General features: G+C 34.3%; 1 protein-coding gene across 3 annotated transcripts in view; it reads right to left on the bottom strand.

Moving 5' to 3' along the window:
• The window catches only part of vstm2a (V-set and transmembrane domain containing 2A), a 48,738-nt gene that overhangs the window by 20,408 nt on the left and 6,409 nt on the right, over window positions 1–21,921 (bottom strand). The window lies entirely within an intron of this gene.

The raw sequence follows: 21,921 nt of genomic DNA on the forward strand, positions 1-21,921 counted from the left end.
TGACAAAGAAAACTTATTGTATGATCAATTTCTAAACTCTAATGTCATAGTACAGACCAACTCTCCATTTCACAAAACTAAGGTTCTATTTTAAAAAGAAATGTACTTTTCTATATTTCTATTAAAAACACAAAATACCAACTTAACATTGTCCCAGTCTACAAGCATATTCACTATATAAGCACTATTCAAAACAAAAATATATTGTTATTATTAAATGCAAATTATGTAAACCAGTTACAGTAATTAACATATACTGTAATAAAATAAAGTGCCAAATAAAATGGCACTGACAAGACAAGCCCATTTTCCAGTAACCTGTTAACATAATGTATATTGTACAGTATATATGCAAAATATGTACTTTAGTTACTACTGTGTTTGTAATTCTGTACTTTATTGTAAATATTGTAATATGTAATGATAGTAGTCATGCATTGAGGGGATTATATATTGTAGGTGCAGTAACATAGAGTTAATATGGAAATTAATTTTTAAAAAGATGGCTTGAGTGTTTTGAAGAAGAATTCATACCCATACAATACCCCCTATTCCAGATAATAACCATTGCTAAAGGTGTATTTGATATTTTCACTAATAAAAAAAAGGCCAATCCCTTTGTTTTACCTGTTGTCAAGCAGATAATACATTTTTGCTATAGGAGCTGAATTGTAGTTTTTAAGTCAGAATAAGAAATTACTGTTACATATGAGGGATATTAATTTAAATGCACTACTCATAGTACCCATTATTTAAGGTAGAATAGTGGGAATTCTTTGGAACATTTGCTGAACTGACCCTTATCTTGTCACTTGAGACAGTAACAATATCAAGAAATCCAGGGCAAGCAATTTTACTAGAATTTTGCAATCTAATCTATCTGAAAGTTTGTACATAATGTCAGTACTATTCATGCTTGGAATAAAACAGTTAAAATATAAGTAGATATGGGATTGGAAAAGCATGAGAGAATTAGTGTTCAAAGAGCAAAAACAGTTTTTTGACCATCTTGTACCAAAAGTTATAAACACAGAGAATTATATTAGACATGTATCCAGATAGATATTGACAAGTGGCACAGTCAGATATTGGCTGGCTTTCTTCACTGCACAATAATGGAACTATTGATTTTATACTCTCATATGGAACAAGAAAAAAATAGCAGATAAGGAAAGAATTGAGGGTTATTTTCTACAGTACATATAACAATATACTGTTTATCTGCATGTAGGGACTTAGAGTGCTGACTGATATTAAGACAATACCTGTGGGAATGATATACAGTAGGTATTACACTGTCAAGTATCCTGTGCAAGAGGTTCCAAAGAAAATGTAAACAACAAAAATTAAAGTGGGCATCCCTGATAACTGCCCCTAGAAATAACCAAATGGAAAGAATATTTGTTGCCTGGTAATACATTTGCTGAAGGGTTTACTTTTAGAATTTTAAACATATTAATGAAATTTGATCCCAAGCCCATAAAAGCCAGAACACATGGCATACGTTCATATTTGAACATATGCACATATTTCTAATAATCTTTCTGTTACGTTGACCATGCAGCTGGGCCTCTGTAAAAAAACGTAGGAATGCAGCTTAAAGCGGCACTCCTGATAAGCAGGTCTGTACCATGGACATTGTAAAACTGTGTTCATTCCTAATGATTTAAGGCGCAGCTTGGTTCTTCTCAGTCTGGTACCCAAGACAACGAGTAAGAAGTCACTGTCCATTACCCAAAGGATGATCAACCAAGAAGGGACCAGAAAGGTGGATCTCAAAATTTGACCTGATGGCATCCTAACCAATCACTGATTTCCTACTTTAAAAGGTAGTACCCAACTCATTTCATTGGTTGGCTCGCTGGCTCATTCCTTTTTCCTTCCTTTTTTCTTCAGCTAACCTGGCAATCCACGTATCTCCACAAGAGCTTGTGAAAATCTGCCAAGATGAATGGGCAAAAAGTATTGGTTTACCCATTGCTGCTAATTTTGCTTTTAGCAAAGAAGAAACTCACAGGTCTGAATATGTATGCAAGAAACATACTTAAGTTTCTTTCCCTTTATTTTATGTTGACCTTTACTATAACATTTTTCATCCTTAGAGCTATTTAGTTTGAGCATCTGGTTTTGAATATAATGTTAAGTTTTAAAAAAAATGTGAATACACCATTTTGTAATTTCACAGAAAGGAACACCACAGGAAGAGTCTGAGTACACTTCCCCTGATAGCATTAGATGTCTGAACTACATAATTTAGAGTAAAACATGCAAACTCTGGAGTTTATCTGCATGCGATGAGCCAATAATTCCCTGTATAACTCCCTCCATTTTAACCTAACAGCAGCAATATCTGCAAAAATGTTCAGAAATATTCCCCAATCTACCATACACATATATATTTAGATGACTAAAGGAAAGTAAATATCAGGTTCATAACAAAATAAGAGTAGCTCATCGAACAGAGCCCATCTTGGTTTTAGTAGTGTTATGCAGACAACAGATCAACAACAGTGTCTTCTTACCACTATGCTTTGCTGCCACCCTATGATATTTAAGGTCTGAATTTAATTATTTTCTTAGAACTTTAATTTCCAATGTAGTGGAAACAGAAAAAAATTAGAATGCCAACTAAACATGCCAACTCATTTGAAATAATATGAATGAATTGAAACCTTTAACTGCAAGAGACTTTAAACTAAATGGCTTTTAAATAAGCTCCCTGAAAGAAAAAGACTGAAAATAGCTGCACTGTTCAAATGCACCTGTGGGCACATCATTCATGTTTTTTCCAAACTGTTCACTATCCACAACTAAGAACAGTCTCCCCTTCATATTTTCTGTTAAACTGATAAACATTCATATTTAGTCATAAATCACTATGTATACATCATACATAAAAAAACGTGTGTAGAGCCTCTGGTTGTGAGTGGTTAAGGAATGCAAATTCCTATGGTTACATGCATCCTTCCAGAAAATTATTTTTATTTACATAGCATTTTTCAGGAGAGCATTGTTCACTAGTGCATTGTTCAGTAGTGTTGTTTCAAATAAAATTCCTGTAACATACTGTAGCAATATCTATTATCTCGACTTTGCAGAGGATCTAAACAGGTAATTTTTTTTTAGCCTGCATACGTTCCAATGCGAAATGGACCCATTAGTCCTGTGTATCAAAAACTAAATCCAATGTCCCCATGGAATTAATGTCTTGAATAAATAAAAAAAATACTTAGCTACATGAAAATAAGAGAGAACAACAAGAGTGAATACCTTGGCTTTATTTGTTAACGGGCAACCAATGACATCCTTTCTTCTCCCCTGTCCCAAACAACAAAGCTAGCTATAAGTTAGCCCGCACATCATTCCTTCCCGTTTCAGTAACGTAGAGCTCCCAGCTATTCCTACTTTGATGCTTGTACGTTCCCCAACACACCTGCAAGTGCTTTTAGCATTCTTGGATCACACTATGAGTCCCACCTCAGATGCGAAACATTACAAATAGTAGTTATTTTTAAACTTCTCAGATGTACAGCATGTGAGAGTCCAGGTATTCGGACAGAGGGAAAGCAGCCATTGCAATTGAATAGTCTGCTTAAACATTAACTTAAAGTTAACTTGCATTGTAACACTGTTAGGAAGTCTTATTTTCATTCAAAAACTGCAAAACAGTTTCCCACTTCAGTGATAATAATGCATATTTAAACTAGATATCACCTCACAGCTTGACAGAAATTCCCAAGTTTGCAAAATCTACAGTTCTTATACAAATTTCAGCTCAATATGACAACTATATAACAGAGATCAAACAATAATTTATAATGCAGAAACCTATTTTAAAAAATGGTGCAGTCAAAAAACTGTATAATACAATATTTGACTTCAAAGCACACAGTCCACAAGGGCAAAGTTTTTGTTTATTCAGATAACAAATCTACCTTCAAAGTGGTGGTTTATATTTTGCAATTTCTGGACTTTTTATTTTCTCCCAGCCAATATATAAGTTTTCAAAAGACATATTTTAATGTTGACAATTGTGGTGCAGAAACCTGTAAACGATTGTGAAATCCAGTATTGAGCATAAAATAAACATAATGCAGAGTAATCAAATTTGAAATTAAAAGTAATCAACATGTAAAAACTTTCATTAATCATTTTGCAAGAAATAGTATATGGCTAATAAAGTGATCTCTTATCTCTCTCTTAGATTTAGTTATTCTAAAACTTATATACATAATTTGCAAAGTCATCTCTTAACACCTTATAATTTTATAACCTTTTAACACAGTTCTGGCAATCAGGTGTTCTATCTGCAGTAGAACAGGTGGATGTACAGTCACTTGGTAGATAAAGGTTACAACAGAATGAGATCTACAACTATCTTATTTTCCTTATCATTGGATCAATGTCACATTCTGTCAAAATATGTGTTGACCACATAATAGGAGGTGGGCAGTGTTTTCTGGTCTGGTGATGTAATGCTTAGTTATGATCTGACATGAAGGCAGATATTACAAGAATATATTTTGACAACTATTGTGCCAATTGAAGTAGAAAATTTGAATGCAACACTTGGCTAGGGTAAATATTTGAGGTTCTCAGGACTTCAAAGCCAGAAAAGAATAGTGTTGTTCGCCTAGTTGAGCTGGGTGTGAGACAACTCATCAAAGTAATCTCTGTTTTACCTTGGTTAATTAAGTTCTAGGTAAATGATTAAGTGTAAAACAACAGTACAAGAACAAAGCATAAAACAGGTAGCTTTGGGCGGTGTGGTGGCTCTGTGGCTAAGGACCTGCCCCTGTGGCTGGAAGGTTGCTGATTTGTATCCTGCGGCTGGCAGAGGAATCCTACTCTGTTGGGCCCCTGAGCAAGGCCCCTAACCCCAACTGCTCCAGGGGTGATGAACCTGCGCTCTGACCCTAAGCTTCTCTCCCTGACTGTGTGTCTCATGGAGAGCAAGTTGGGGTATGCGAAAAAGACAAACTCCTAACACAAGAAATTGTGTATGGCCAATAAAGTGATCTTAATCTTAATCTTTAGAAGAGCAGACAGGAGCACAAAGATATAATAGGAGACAGGAATGGAAGACAGAAGGTAACCATCCAGAAAGACCTGATTCGAGTTAAGTATTTGAACCTCGTTAAGAGAGATTGTTATTCTGTTGTTTTTAGAATACTGATTTCTTGTGATAAGAATCCTTTGGTTAAAAATGGCCTCTTCTGGTCAGTGGCTGCATTTTAATAATAGGGAGATACTGTAGGTACCCATTCATTTTAATCTGGGTTTAGAGAGAGAGAGATTCCTGATATTCATTATTTTCATAACCCCTACATTTTGTAACAATATTAGGTACTTGGGTTTCTCCTTTGAGGTCTGGGCATCTGTTTAATAAAGGTGTGTCCAATATCCAACTCTATTTTCAATATGTCTTGAGTGTGAGTTCCTTTTGATAATTGTCAAACTCCCCAAGTACAGCCAACTTACTCAAAAGAAAATTGCTTCTCCAACGATTCTGGTGTAATTCTAAATCTACCCTGACATCAGTCATTCCCTAATTCCTGAAAGAATACTGCTGCAAAATATTGCTGTCTCAACATAAATGGATCTCCAATTACCTTCATAATTACTGAGGCATGTAAAAATGTGTAACTTAACATTCAAAAGATCACACTTCCTTCATTAGCAAACTTAAAGCAAACCTAAATTGCACAGGCCTCAGCACCTATGATTCATGTTAATATGGAGAGCCTGTAGAATGCCGAGCATGTACCCTACCTTAGGAGTGATTTTTCACAGAAAGCTGGTTTTGAATTAAGGAAAACTATAAATGTAGCAGAGTAGACTTTGGCCACCTGAGTAAGAGGGATTTGAAGTTCACAACTTCAAAACTGAAACCAAATTAATGGTCTACTATTAGCCAGTATAAGGTACTCACCGGCTCCAAAATAAAACAAAGTGTCTTTCAGAGACACCTCCAAAAACTAACATGTCCAAAAAGTCACATGTCCATGCTTACAGAAGCTATTTTGCAGCTCCAGTGATCTGAACACACACAAACCTATGTTTGTAACACTAAATGGGGCATGAACTTCTTTTCAGAGATTTTGTCGGTTTTATAATAAATGGTCTCTTAAAATGCTTCCCTTGTCTGCTACCTGAAACCCAACCAAAACAAACACAGTGTACGTCTTTATCTAAACATTCCATACATAACTCTAACTGAGAGTGTGAAATTAATCTACATCAACAAACTAATTAATTAACTAATTATAACCTTGTGTGTCTCTTTATGACGTATAAAGCCCTTTTAAACCTCTCTAGTGGCAGGTAATAATAATAATTATTATTATTATTATTATTATTTACACCTATATAGCACTTTAATGGACACTCCACTTAAAGCACTTTACAGGTAATGGGGTCATCCCTCCACCACCAGCAACGTGCAATGTCCACCTGTAGGCTGTTATTACAGTCCCCTCAATGTCTGGCTTGTAACACATGCATACATCTGATCCTATTAGAACACAAAATGCTTTGTGTTCAACCCACTGACTTCATGTAAATATAAATATTGGGGCACATTAACTTTAAGTAAAAATCTTTGAGTATAAAAGTCAATTTTAGTTGCATATTCCTTTGAGTCAGTAACTGCCTGAGAGTGGAAGTCTGAGATCCACTGAACTTCCGAAACTTTTCTGTAATCATTTCAAAATCTTTGCTAAGCATTTACGGAACCTACATTGTGGTCATACCTATTGGGGTTTTTTGACTTTTTTCATATATTAATGCTCAATTGAATTTAAATCTGGAGACTGACTTGGTCAATCTAGTCTTCTCACTTTTCGTCTCCTGATGAGCTCTACTGTATGTGCATTTGGTATCCAGTATGGTGAAGTACAGATGCAGCCATTCAAAATGCGCGGTACAAACCCGCGGTACGGTAAACTACCCACAAGCCACCGCGGGGCACTGCGGTAAGTGATTGGCTGGCCAAAATGACCGACAGGGGCACTCGTGGTGCATTGGTTGGTAGTGAAAAGATTTAATCATTTAATGTCTTTACTGTGCACATTTTAATCCGCTTAGTTTTGAATATTTATATGGAATTTTACCACTAAAGGGAAATTTTAGTAGCTGAGCATAAAAAGAAGAGGAGCATAACACATCTGAAGGTCAAAAACGATATTAATTTAGGAACATAAACATTACTGTATGTACGTAAACTGTACTGTGTATGGCTGGTCTTGGTAGTTTAAAGAAAAAATACACACCAGTCTTCCATTTCTCCCTAAACATTTTAAGCATGAAAGTTTTATGAAACGGTACCCAAATATGCGATTGCTGTATAGAATGAATTTTAATTTAAAAAACTTATTTAACACGAAAATTAAGCTGTTTACATCTTCCGCCTGAGAACAGTCACCCGTTGCTACCCAACACAGAAACACAGCCACTAACTAGCAAAGAGAGGACATATCTCCTCGCTAGCCAATATGATAAAGAAATAAATGATTATTTTGTTTATTTCTTTTGCACATTTATTTGAACATTTCCATCGATTGTACAAGGACTTGGAAACTGTCCAATCCCTAGTTCATCAGGCATTTTCTTTTACGCTGCGGGCATTCTCCCGGTCTGGTGCCGGTCTGTGTCTTCTAGGATATAATGCCAGCGAACTCTTGTTTTTATGTCCACTATAACAGACAATCTCCTTTGCTTTTAACCGAGCGTTTAATAATTTTCTAAAATGAAAATGATTTACTTTATTTCCCTCACGGGATCAATAAAAGTATCTATCATCTGTCTAAACTATGGGACAGAATTCTAGGGTCTCCCCATACCAGAGATAATGGTAGGGCTTCAGAATGGTGATTTCAACTATAGATCGTATTATTATAAACTTTCTTGGAAAAATGTCTTTTATGTAAACCATGTTTGCTATTAATTCATTTAGGGCTAGAATATGTTCATTGTCTTCCAATCGAGTCGAGTTGACATTAGAAGCTTGCCACAATTAAAAGAAGCAATTAACACAGCATAATTGCTCTCTGAAAATGCTTTTTCTTTTTATTTAGGCTCAGATTTCAACTATAGATCGTATTATTATAAACTTTCTTGGAAAAATGTCTTTTATGTAAACCATGTTTGCTATTAATTCATTTAGGGCTAGAATATGTTCATTGTCTTCCAATCGATTCGAGTTGACATTAGAAGCTTGCCACGCCCAGACTGTTACACCAATGCATTAGCATGTTAAAGCGATTTCATTGAGGAGCCTAGCTTTCTTAACTAGTAAGTACTGTGCTTCCTTGGTTTTGGAGGGGGGGGTGTCTTTCGCTGGAAATCTCGCCCCCTTCTACTTTGAAAATACCTGTGAAACCGGTTTAATTCGTCACAGCCAGCACTCCCGCAGAGAGGGGGGTTGTACTCGTTAATGTCTTAGCCGGAACACATAATTATATCTCATTTTGTATTTCTATAAAAAAATCGTTTGCCCAGCCTAACACTATTGTTGTTATTGTTTTTATCCTGTAAAGCGCTTTGAGGAGTACAGCTTTCTCACCACTTAGCTTACTTTTTGATACCATCCTTACACAAAGCAGAAACTTCTTGTATTTTCCTATGACATACAAGTGGAAAGATTACAGATTTTAATCGTCTTTTTCTGAACCAGGGAAAATCTGATCATGTTTCTCTATAACAATAATAAAAAACTTTATTTTACATATCACCTTTAAAAGTGGCATCTCAAAGCAATACCGTAGATGTAAACCACAGATTACAAAGTAAATACCCAGACAAACGCAAAAGCGTTTTTAATAAAATGCTTTTATTCATTCAGCAGAGAGAGAGCGTAAAACCTGGGCGTAACAGATGTTTCTTTTTCTGATCACTCGCTCTCTGGATAAACGTCTCACCTGTCCTGTTCTTTGTTTTCCTAATTTGCTGAATATGCCTTCTGCGATCCACTCCTGCCCTCACACCTAAAGAAGACTATTTTAAATTTCTTTGCGCGGTCCATTCTGCAATTAACCCTTGTATGTGCTGTCCTTAAGGTGATATCACATAAAGGTGATATGTAAAATAATGTTTTTTATTATTGTTATAGAGAAACATTATCAGATTTTCCCTGGTTCAGAAAAAAAGATCTAAAATATACTAGTTTGTCACTAGTATACTTTTAATACAGTCTTTGCTGTGCTCTTGAGATCCTTGTGATATTTCGAGCTCTGGTTGAATGATAAGTGTCGCAGTTTAAATCTCTCTCTCTCTCTCAATTCAATTCAAGGTGCTTTATTAGCATGACAGATGGGTACAATCAGTGTTGAGTATTTACTTTGCTTTGAGATGCCACTTTTAAAGGTGATATATAAAATCAAGGCTTTAACTTGCTTTAACTACGCAAGTCTGAGTTCTTGTGTCTGTCCTATCCGAACCCGAAAGTATTACAATATGTATCTTTATAGCAGGTGGTGCACAGCTTTTTAGTATAGATTACACTTTTCTAAAATGTATTCAAAAAATAAAAACGATTACAATCTAATCTTTCCACGTTTGATCCCAAGATCCCAAGAAAAATAAATCTAAACGGGGAGAAAGCTATGCTGAAAGTTTATTAAGATACTTAGAAGACAAAGATATCAATTTATGTTGCATTTGTCTGATTGTGAATCAAAAAACACATATATTTAAACCCGCATTTGCGATTTAAATCAAAACGCGATTTCAATCAATATAAATGTTTATATTGTAACGCCTAGGTGACTATTCATTGTTATTAAAATGACTTAAATTCGATCATGTTGTGATATTTAGAAATATACATTTGTTTGGTGCGAGTGAAGTTTTATTTAATCTCTGAGCCATACTGATTCTTATGGAATCCAGTTTCCGCCAGGGAGTAAAAAAAAAACACACTATGGTATTCTCTCCGATGCAGTGCAGTTAAAAACATATCTCTGATGCTGTTCCTAAATGAATATCGTTTATGACCATCAGACGCTTTATGCTCCTTTTCTTTTTTCCAGTGGATTGAACAGGGAGAGGCATTTCATGATGTACTTTTCACTGATGAAACAACAGTGGCTCTGGAACAGTTTTCAACCATGTCGTTTTATAAAAAGGGGAGATATGTACGCGTTACTGAAGCTAAAAGTTTACCCTTTGTCACTAATGTAACCACTAAATAAAAACATATAGAAATCCCTACGGTACAGACTGTATATGGCTGGTATTGGTAGTTCAAAGAAAAAATACACACCAGTATTCCACTTTCTCCCTAAACATTTTAAGCATCAGAGTCTTACATGTGGTTATTTCGGAAACGTTTGTACATGCTCCTTCTGACCATGTTACTGTTTACTGTTACTGACCATATTAAGTTTAAGTGCCTGTGGGCACTTTTCCTGTCCGTGGGGGGTGGACCATCTTTCATTAGAAGGTTAGTCTGTTCTACTCTGAGAATGTAGAGGGGGTGGAAAGTGCCCCCGGTCATTTAATTAGTATTAAAAGTCGCACTGATTCCCTTGCGAAGATACGGACATAGGAATATTCGTGCGTGGTCAAAAAAATGGCATAAAAATGACAAAGTGAAGGCTGTGAAAACATTCACAATGTACTTTATACACAAAACAAGTGTTCTCACAACTCTAGGAGGTTTCGTGAAAATGCTACAGGCGTGCCAAAATCGTTTTTTTTTAATTCAAGGTGGCTTTACCGCGGTTTTCATTTTCAGATTGTGAATCAAAAAGGCATTTAATTAAACATGTGATTGCAATTTTAATCAATTACTGTATTGATTGAAACACACATTCTGTACAGATACAGTACAGTCACATTCTCCTGTCGTCAAGTGGTGTAAAACAAATTAGCAGGTGATTGAGATAACAATGCACCGACCACTGAGTGGAATGTTCTCATTTGTTCTAAATTGTAAAAAGAGGTGATAATTCTTAATAATTCCGTGTCGCATTAACTAACCTCTTCAGTTTATTCCGCCAGACAGTACATGAATATAATTATATCGTTATTAATTTGTTTAGATACGCAATTCCATATTATATTCCCTGTTAATCAAATTCTAAAAGTATGCATTTGTTAGATAACAAGCGAATTCACAGAAAAGGTTAAAAGACTATCACTTTTCACAAAGTACATAATCCTAATATAAGTCTAAATCCTAATATAAGTCTAAACAGTATCAGCTTTATTTACGGGTTGCAATTTTAAAAAAGTCAAAAACCGCACTCAAAATGCAATTTAGAGCTTTCTGGCAAGAGGAGACACCCAAATTAATAATGTAACATGCCACTGTTTGTGCATGAACAAGGTTATACTGCAATTTCCTTAGATACGCGATGCCTGTCTGTCCTGGCTGTGCTCTCTCTCTCTCTCTCAATTCAATTCAAGGTGCTTTATTAGCATGACAGATGGGTACAATCAGTGTTGGGTATTTACTTTGCTTTGAGATGCCACTTTTAAAGGTGATATATAAAATCAAGGCTTTAACTTGCTTTAACTCTTTAACAATCTAATCTTTCCATGTTTGATCCCAAGATCCCAAGAAAAATACATCTAAACGGGGAGAAAGCTATGCTGAAAGTTTATTAAGATACTTAGAAGATAAAGATATCAATTTATGTTGCATTTGTCTGATTGTGAATAAAAAAACACATATATTTAAACACGCGTTTGCGATTTAAATCAAAACGTGATTTAAATCAATATAAATGTTTATATTGTAACGCATAGGTGACTATTCATTGTTATTAAAATGACTTAAATTCGATCATGTTGTGATATTTAGAAATATAAAAGTCAATTAATTGTCCATAATATTGCTATTCTATTTTTTCAAAGAAATGTCGCAGTACACGAATATAATCATATCGTTATTAATTTCTTTAGGTACCGATTCCTGGAATCTGACTGGCTGACACCCTTCTGAAGTGGTTCCATAATATCTGGTATACGGAAAAGAAAGCATTGATAAAAAAGCCTGGATTCTCATGTATCTGATACAAGTATCTTTTAATACAGTCTTTGCTGTGCTCTTGAGGATCCTTGTGATATTTTGAGCTCTGGTTGAATGATAAGTGTCGCAGTTTAAATAATTTTCGTAGTTAGAAATTATGAAATGCTCTGTTAAAAGCAAGGAAGTTTTTATGTCCGTTGCAGTAAAAGAAAATGCCTGACAAAGTAGGGCTTGGACAGATTCCAAGTGCTTGTACAAATGTGCTAAAGAAATTATACTTTGAGTTTACAGCTTGTCCAAAGTCATTCATTATTAATACTATTAGTAATATCTTCGGTAAAGGCTTTGATGTATAAATATTTCTGATAAAGGTAGGTTGTGTACTTTTGTCCAACTGAGCAATCTTGCTTTCATAAAATATACCAACTTTTTATTGACTGATGATTAACATGCTGTAATACACAGTTTAAATTTAAAAGCTCAAATGCTGTACATGAGAGGTTAAGCTTTATTGGCTCCTCCTGGCGGTTTTACAAGGTGATGCCGGATACTTTCCGGCATGACGTCAAATGACGCGATTTACCCCGTGATACTGCGTGATACTGCGACACACCCACAGGGGTATACCGTGAAATACCCCACCCATTTTGAATGGCTGCATCTGTAACATCAAATACATTTGGAGGCCTTTTTGTTCTACATAAAAAGACAAAACATTTCCATAAACTTCAGTTTCCTGTTCCATTATTAGTTACTTCATCAATGAAAACAAGTGAGTCCGATACAAAAGCTGTTATGTATGCTCAGTACATGCTTCACTGATGTGCTCTCTGAAGTATCCAAATTTCCTTTCTCTCTATATAGTTCAACTTTAGTTCATGTTGATCTTATATGCTCATGAAGCTTTTTTTTTCCTCAGACTTTCCTGGTTAATCTTTGTATTTCCAAACAAATTCTGTTTTGAATTATGTTTTGAAATTTTGAATATACTGTGTGAAGCACCCATCTGTCCAACATGACAACTGACTATAATTGTTTTACAACTAAAGACCCCATCTCTGTAATTTTAATTGTTGACAATTTTAGTAGACTTTCATATTTAGTGATTGAAGCATTGTTGGGTAAATTGCAAAGAGAAAGTAATAATGAAAAAATTATTGAATCAAATAAAATTAATATTATTGTTCTTGAGAATGGTAAAGATGTAGAATAAAATTAAATGATGCATACATTCATTTGTAAGTCCATAAGAAATGTACACAGCAATTAATTATATGAAAATTTGAAATTATTGTTTTTACACCTACAGTAGGTAAATAGCCAACTTAAAACATATGGGAATATGTTAGATTGATATTATATAAACATGATATTATATAATTGATTGCTATAATGTTATTAAATATTATATAGTTTATTGTCTCCTGCTTGTATTAGTGTTATTATTATTAATAACACTTAATCTGAATTCTCCTCTCCATTAAAATTATAGTTGAGAACCTAGTTCAGCAAAGGGGATAATGTGATTTATACACAGAGCATCTGTAGTAATTGCATCTACAGTATGTAAAATTGTATTTATTCAGTCTCGTTGTAGGTTATGCATATGCTTGTTATTCCTGCTTGTGAATTATGAGATACAGTACCAACATTATTGAGTGCCAAAAAGACTTGCAATGAAGGAAAGGCTTGAAAACCCTTATTAATAGAAGCCCAGATGTTCAGAATACCAATTATGCATAAAGCAGGTTTCTGACACTATGAGCTTGCTTTAGTACTTCAGCATTAAAATGCTTATAACATTGGGTTTTGTGTTAAGAAATATTGTGTTGGCAGTTACAGTTTGAAATGTATTCTAGCATTGACATTATGTTTCTTTAACTAGGCTCTGTTTCTTAGGAGGTTATAAAGTTTGAGTCTTTCACGTTTCATTTTTATCTTAAATGAACATGATTAATTTGGAGAATATAAATGTCTTGCATTTCCTGCTCTCTGCTTAAAGCAAATTGAATAGATTAAATAATTTTAATTTATTGTTCCTTGAATAAACTAAATAAAATGAATTTAATTTAGGAAAAATAAAATGCAGAAGTCTGAATTTTAATCAGAAACATTCCATTAGAAACTGGGCAAACAGTAGCCCTAAGGCATTGATTCAGGTCTAAGTACAGTAATAGCACTACAAGCTCACACGTACCTAGCAAGAGTCCCTGGTAGCTGTACACTTGCTCTTTAGGCATTACAGTCCCAGATCCAAACAAATAACTGGATTATCAACATAAATTCCACCCTCAATGGAGGCCATTGATGGTCAAACCATACTAGTACTGTGTAGAAATATTCTAAACAGAAATGCTATATAAACTGAAAGCAAGATAAAGTAATTGAATGAATTACTACACTACAATTTACCTTCCTCTTTTTGACATTTAATTACATTTTAACTTAACTTCAAATGTTCTCTACATAACATCACAATTATTCAATGAAGCTGTAAATAATAGCTGAAGAAGCTGAACAGCTTATTGTCATAATTAGTTTACTATAGATATACAGTACATTATCATATTGTGTAACATATATAATTCAAGAATGTGAAATTCCCGAAATACAATGAGCTTTGAAATGTGCTTTGGAACAGTGTTAAAAGAAATCACGATAATGTAAAAATTACAGTCTTACTAAATCTAGACAGCCAAAGCGTTTTCTAGTATCTGTTACACTTGATCTCCAAATGACCTACTTGGACATTTATTTCATTATTTTCTTTAATATGTGTTTGTTAAACCTTAAACTGTACCTGTCCAGAAACAGGGTTGACTAGGAATTAAATAATACCCACTGTATACCCATTTATGTTCACATGGCATATTTTAAAATTAAATTCAACTGTTTTATTCATTTTACTGATATGAAGATGATAGTTTGCTTTGTATTGGGTTACTTGGGCTTTTTAAGTACAGATTATATTTGACTTGTAAAAATATTTTTAGTTGAACTTTAATTTCAGATACTCAGAAATTCTACTAAATTCTAACTTCCTGCTAGACTTCTCTCTAGTACTTCTAGATAGTACTTGCTAAATACATTCCATTTAGAATTCAAGATCACAGCTTTATCTAAGGGTTTTTTATGACCTGCATCATTTCAAAATGTTTTTGACACATGTCTGATGTCTGTGTGGCGTCTACATTTTCAGCCATCTACAAAAAACAAATAGTCCGAATATGCTACAGTATATGTATCTATTAACACTATAATCTATTGCCTTTTATAATGCTATTTCAGAAATTCCTTATTATAATAAGATTTGCAGTTTTGGAGCATTTAAAGTTTTGTACCAACAGCAATGCAAGAAAAAAAAAACATTACATACTATTAAATGTGGAATCTGGACATATTTTAAATTGAATGCACCTTCAGTAAGAATGCAGTATGCAGTTTACTTTCTGTGATGCAGAACCACCATTAATCCAAGGAACTAATGATTACAGTTAATGTATTCAGACCGCTAAAACATTTTTGAATGCAACTAAATGTAGCTACTGAAATAAGCCTAAATGAGATTTTTTAATTTACTTATTTGAAGTAGATATTCTTATCTACTTGGGATTTTCAGAAACATGGGATGGAAAACTAACTTTGCTAGAATTCACAATTATTCAATGGAATGCATGCAATGTGATACCCACAGACTGGATTTAGTACATTTAATTAAAGAGTTTGTGTCTCCTTGGTCTCCAATGTCTGACATGGCCCTTTTAATTATTCATGTTAGTCTTTGTATTTCTTTAAATAATTGACATTGAGTCCTTTACAAAACACATGGTTGCTTCATAACTCAAATTTTTCATTTATGAGAGAAAAAAATACATAAAAACATACACTCTCTTAAAAATAATTTATAAAAATGGGCGAATACTGTATACTTAGATAATCTGGTCTCCGAAACATCACACTGATCACAAATGATCACATCTTCTTTAGTGAGATAATGAACAATAAATGTTATTAGGCCTGTGCATTCTTATTGACTCTTAACATTATTACCTTTGACAGTTCAGCCTAAACAAGCATAAGAATTCATTGGGAAGTTACCAAGTTGAAATGGAGATTTAGTAGTATAGGATATGGAGATGCATGAATTAATTCTGTATTGTATTTGTAGGAGTACTGTATGTGTAAACTGATGTAAGAATTCCTGATAATCCTTTAAAAATAATCCTATTTTCTAAGCAAGCAAATTTGAAAATAACAGAATTATATTTATATAAAACTGACAACAAATTCGGTTTTATAGAGATAGTGATTTTATCTATAGTTCTTTCATCCTTTTAACTCCATAATGAAAAGGGACTGTAATCTAAATATATATGTTTCTGTTTCTTAAGGATTATACATAAGAATTAATTTGTATGCTGTACATCTACAGCCCAATTTAGTTTCAAGAATAGATTTCTTAAAGGAGTATGCATTATTCTAATTTCTTTTATAACATGCCAATACTTTAAACTTACAGTTCAAAATGTTATAGTTACAGATTTACAGCATTTTTATATTAATATCAACAGTAAATTGAAAAAATGTATTTTGACTAATCTGAGATGCACACTAGTCGAGCATCACGTGTCTAATGTGAAGAAAATATGCCACATAGCATGGATCCAATTTTCTCCATAAAGATGTAGCGTGTTTTGTTGTGAATTATTATACCCTTATAAATCTCTAAGAATGCAAAGAAGGACACATAAAAACTAAAGCAAGAGTGTGTAACAACCATTCAAACACACCACCTTAATTCCTACAATGCCAGCATGTTGCCTTAGCTCTTCACATTTTGAGTGGTCTGTCTTGGTTTTTGGACCACCTCTGGGATCTTAGCATTTTCATATTGTTCACCTCTCACAGAAGACTTCTTACCATTTTGGTCTTTATTTGGCTCTTCTCACAAAAGTCGCTAGATTTGTCATTAACTATTCACTCCCCATCTTTATGAATCACAAATATTGTTGGACTATTCAACAGTTTTAATTGTATTGTTCAATACTTAATCTTCACAACCAGTAGCTTTTTCCAATCACAAACATTCCTGGCTGATCCTGTTTGGTCAGGGTCAACTCTCTATAGTCAACAATTGCATCACTGACTCAGCAGCAGCCAGTTTGTTGTTTTTTCTCCTTTACTTATCTCGCACCCTGAGACAGCCCATTTGTCTGCTGATATTAAAGCATAAAGAGGTAGCCAGGACTCACCTTATGAACCTATGCAAACTACTGTAGACTCCCATCTCTCTCAGCAGTAGGGAGAAGGTATAGTGCTCCTTTACCAAGAAATGCTCTACTCCTACAGGAACTAATGGCTCTAGTCAGCTCTGGTTCAGATGGGCAACCCTAAAGTGTGCTTATTGAGCTTAGCAAATAAAATTACCGTACATATTATACATTACTGATACATCATAACAGATTATCCAACACCTGTGACACCCCTCAGTATGGCAAAGCTATACTTTCTTAAGTGTCAATAGCTTGCTGAGTCCCACAGGCCTAAAGATAGTCCAATCTGGTGCTAATGAGACCTACCCTCTGGAGCTCTCATTCTCCCTACATCCAGGCTGGAGCATAGATGTAGACTTAAAACCTTTTCCTCCTAGATGTTTTATTCTGAATTAGCTGTTTCACATGGTGCACATAAATCTGTCAAACTTCAAATGTTAGAGACGTTGTTTTAAAATGTGATGGAATTTACCCTTCTCCATATGCTTCATTAATAAAAATGTGCAATTCGGTAAAGTTTAGGTTGATTTTAGTGAAGTGTTTAATAAATTTCATATTGTGCTCTATTTTTTCTACTTAAAGTAAATGCATAGATGCATCTCAAAGGCTGAAGTTGATTGATAGTAATTTCCTGATCAGTTTACATATATTTGCATCTGTAGTAACTGTACCTTAACCCAAAAGAGGAAGAAACTAAAATGAATGACATTAATGGATATAGGAAAATGACAGCTTGTAACTAAAACCCCCAAAGCAATTTTTAAATCCCTTCTCTCTTTTCTCATTGGCAATGTTATCTATTAGATTTAGGTGGAATGTCACAGACTGACAGAACTGAATTGTATTAAAGAAAAGTCTAAAGTTTAGGGATTACCATCTGAAATACTATATATTTTATATAATGTATACAGCTGTGTGATGGGTCTAGTATAAATGTGCAGGTTAGTTCTTTTTTTATTTTCCCTTATTTTGGAGAGTAACTCTGGCAGCTGAGGTACTGTATGCCTGTATGTAAAGTTTGTTTAGATAACTAAGGCATTTAATAAGATAAACAGCCCACAAACTCAGGAATATCTAATCCCTTAATCAGACTCCATGTGAGTGGAGACCAGATGGCTCCACAACATTTTGAACATTTAAGACTGCAGTTTCCAGAAGATGAGCTGCAGGTCATGTGTTATACAGTACTTGTAAAGAGGTAAAATGGGATAGAATATATCAAGAGAGAAGAAGTGACAAAACAGAATGGACAACTTTACAACTTCACAACTCCTCTTTAACAAATGAAAACCAGGTACTGGGCACTGAAGGGACATGAGAGGGACTACATTTACAGTAGGAAAAGGAACTGTATGTCTCATATTCATCACTCTTTTTTATTTGGAATTTGTTTTTGTTTGGAACTAAAGTTTTTCTCCTTTTTAGCATCTGTTTAATGGGCTGTCTTACCTGTAAGGAATTGTTTTATAAAAAATGCATTTTTCTTATAAAGATTTAGTTTCAAGTGCTCTAGTAGGGTGATCAGTGTTAGGGATACAATATGGAAGGCTTGATGAGCAGTTGTAAAATCTCACTACAATTGTAAAAAGGGTTTGCAAATATTGTTTTTTTGTGTTTCGTTTCATATCTATAATCATCTGTAAGTCTTTTAAGAAGTCTGGGTGGGGTGCTGCTTCATCATGCATTTACTGTTAAAGAAAAGTAAAGATTAAGTACATGCTTAAATGTACACTAGCTTTTCCACTGTTAAATTACCTTTAGTTGTTCCTTTGTTGCCTCAGAATATATGTAAACCCACACAGTATTTCGTGACCAGTGGAAATGTGTAATTATTATACAGCAAATAGATTTTACTCATACTGGTGTCAGAAATGAGAATTATTTAGGTTAATAATTAAATCTGTCTCCAACCTCTATTTATTTTTGTCAAGAACAACCTGTTATCCAAAACATTTGTATATATGACCATCGTAACATTCCTGTGGATAGATTCATATTGCAAATAAGAATAGAAATTACATTAATAATTACATCTGAATTGAATGAGAAGTATACTGATTGTATTTAGTCACTATAAGTAAAGCTATGATATTTCATGTGAGATCTAAGCATGTCACATGAATGAGTTGTACTTGGATGGGTCAATGCTGACTTTTTTTTTAATGTTGAATTAGGGTGCTTTATTACAATCGTCCTCAGTGACATAGAGTAGCTAAGCACTTCATCCAAAAACCTGATGTCTGTGAAACGTGATTCACATTCTCATGTATCACTGCAATGCAGTGTATCACAGTTGACAGTCTCATTCTTCTGAGGAGTGAAACAAGCACAACTGTATTCCTCTTCCACACTGAACTTGGATTCATTTCTATGTCTGAAGTTCTTGGGAGCAACTGTAAAATCAGTGCATAGAGAATCCTGTTCTATGTTTATCATGTACAGGTGCAACCATTCAAAATGTGCAGTACAAACCCGTGTATGATTCTGAGTTCTTGTATTCCCCAGTTCCTGGTTCCATGGTTGCTACCTCAGTTCACCTATTCCTGTGCTCCTGTTCCTGTGTTCCACGATTCTTACTATGTGTGGATTCCAAACCTGCCCTGTTCAGACCTGCTTCCAGTTCTCCCCCGGTGTCTGTGACTTCCTTGCTGTTCCTTGGTTTGGATCCTGACTGTTGCCATGCTTATACTTTAGACAGTGTATAGCATGATTTCTCCAGTTTCAACCCATGCCTGCATAACCGTGACTAGAAGTGGGCCGCTCAGCAGCAACCAGTCTGTCTGCTTGCTCAACACAGCCTCAGTCTCTCCAATCAGCATAAATAGCACTCAGTCCAGCCCCAGTGCGCACAGCACTGCTCCGCTAATCCAGAAGGCACACAGCATTGCCGCGTCCATGTACACTCTTCCTGCTGAGTCCTTTACTCTACATCTCCCGCCTACTGTTCTTCTCTTTTGGGTTCCTCCCCCAACAAAGGTCTGCCTTTCCTGTCTACCGGAGTGGCGTACAGTACGTAACAAATTATGTATGATTATCTTATGCCTGCGTGAATCCAATAATCATTTGAGAAGCAAGAAAAATAGTAGCAGTTACCACAGTTTGGATAAGAGCAAGTAGATCACTCAGGTAGTAGGTTAACTACATGACTACACTACACTACATGAAAATGTATTTCATCTGCTTGCACTACAAAACTGCTGATTTGTACACACAGCGAAACATTCTGAATTAACAGTACCTTGCCAAGGTTTTCTGTGAGATTAAATACACCTGTTTTTCACACTTTTCACTTGTATTGTGTTAGCTGTTTCAATTTAATATGTTATTTTTGCGAAAAGATAAAAGCCTAGAGTGTACACTCGAACTCGAGAATGTACAGTACATGTTCATCACAACGGGATAATTCTTAAAATTGTGTTGATTTTTAATGTCTGCAAGGGTAGATTTCCCAGTGTGCATTAAATAATTGTCAAACTGTGGTGGAAACCAATGGTGAGATACAAATAATAATCATATAAAACTTCATTTCCCAAAAAATGACAGCCTAAGGTCATATAGTATACAGAATTCTGTCATCCTGAACAAATGAAATAAAGGGGAAAAATGTTACCATAATTTGTCAGTATTAATTACATGAAGAATGATTAATTATACAACTCAACCATGATTTACTTTTAATACTAGTTAAGGCTGCAATCCATTTTTTTTCACATACTGATGAAAAATTACAAAAAGGTAATGTAGTAAACTGAGTATTACAGTTGATTAAAAAATGACATTTCACAAGATTAACACAAATGCATCAAAAAATCAAGGTCAATATATTATCATTAACTGATCATTAAACAGATTATGTTACATAATGATGCCACTGAATACAATGAATACAAGTGCAATTACATTATATATAAGCAATTAGCTTGCTTTGGTATTACAGGGATTACAACAACCAACAGACCCAAAGCCGAAAGGATTTCCCATATGTCTCAGTAAAAATGATATTGCTTTTTAATTTCATGTCTGAAATTAAATGGATTTTTCATAAACAGTATGTTGCTGTATAGAACTGTTTTGTTTTCTGAAAATCTGCAATCTTTTTCAGTTTTGTTCAATTTTTTGTTTTCTATATTTTGTTTTCACAAAGCTCATATCATACTGCGACAAACCATTCATAATGTACAAAAACCTGACAAGCTAGAAAAATGGTTCAACCATTATTAGATTTGGTATCAAACAAATGAGAGAAACTGAGAAGAAACAGCTGAGCCATGCACCATAAGCAAGCGTTGTTTGTAAAAACTGGACTTTTTATAGGTATTTCAATAACTGTATGAAACACTTCTGCATTAAATCTTACCACACATATCAGTACAATATTGATTAAAAATATATAAATCCCTTTTCTTTTAAAAGTGTAGCTAGATAAACTAATGAATTTTAGATGGCACCAAGTGTTGCTGTTCTACTAAGTTAAAAGTTTAATTACATTCTTTATTTACTAGTGCAGGGGTCCAACACTGATCAGAGCACAGTCAATAGTTTCATGAAATTTATGGAGGTTTTAATTATTCAAAAAGACATAAAGTAAAACTGCTAAATAAGTTTTGTTAAAGGACATCTTAATCTTAAATTTAAACCTGATTCTCTGGAATATTATTCCAATGTTATATAATA

The sequence above is a fragment of the Atractosteus spatula genome, chromosome 6 (genome assembly GCF_055471065.1).
Source record: "Atractosteus spatula isolate fAtrSpa1 chromosome 6, fAtrSpa1.hap1, whole genome shotgun sequence".
Classification (NCBI taxonomy): Eukaryota; Metazoa; Chordata; class Actinopteri; order Semionotiformes; family Lepisosteidae; genus Atractosteus; species Atractosteus spatula.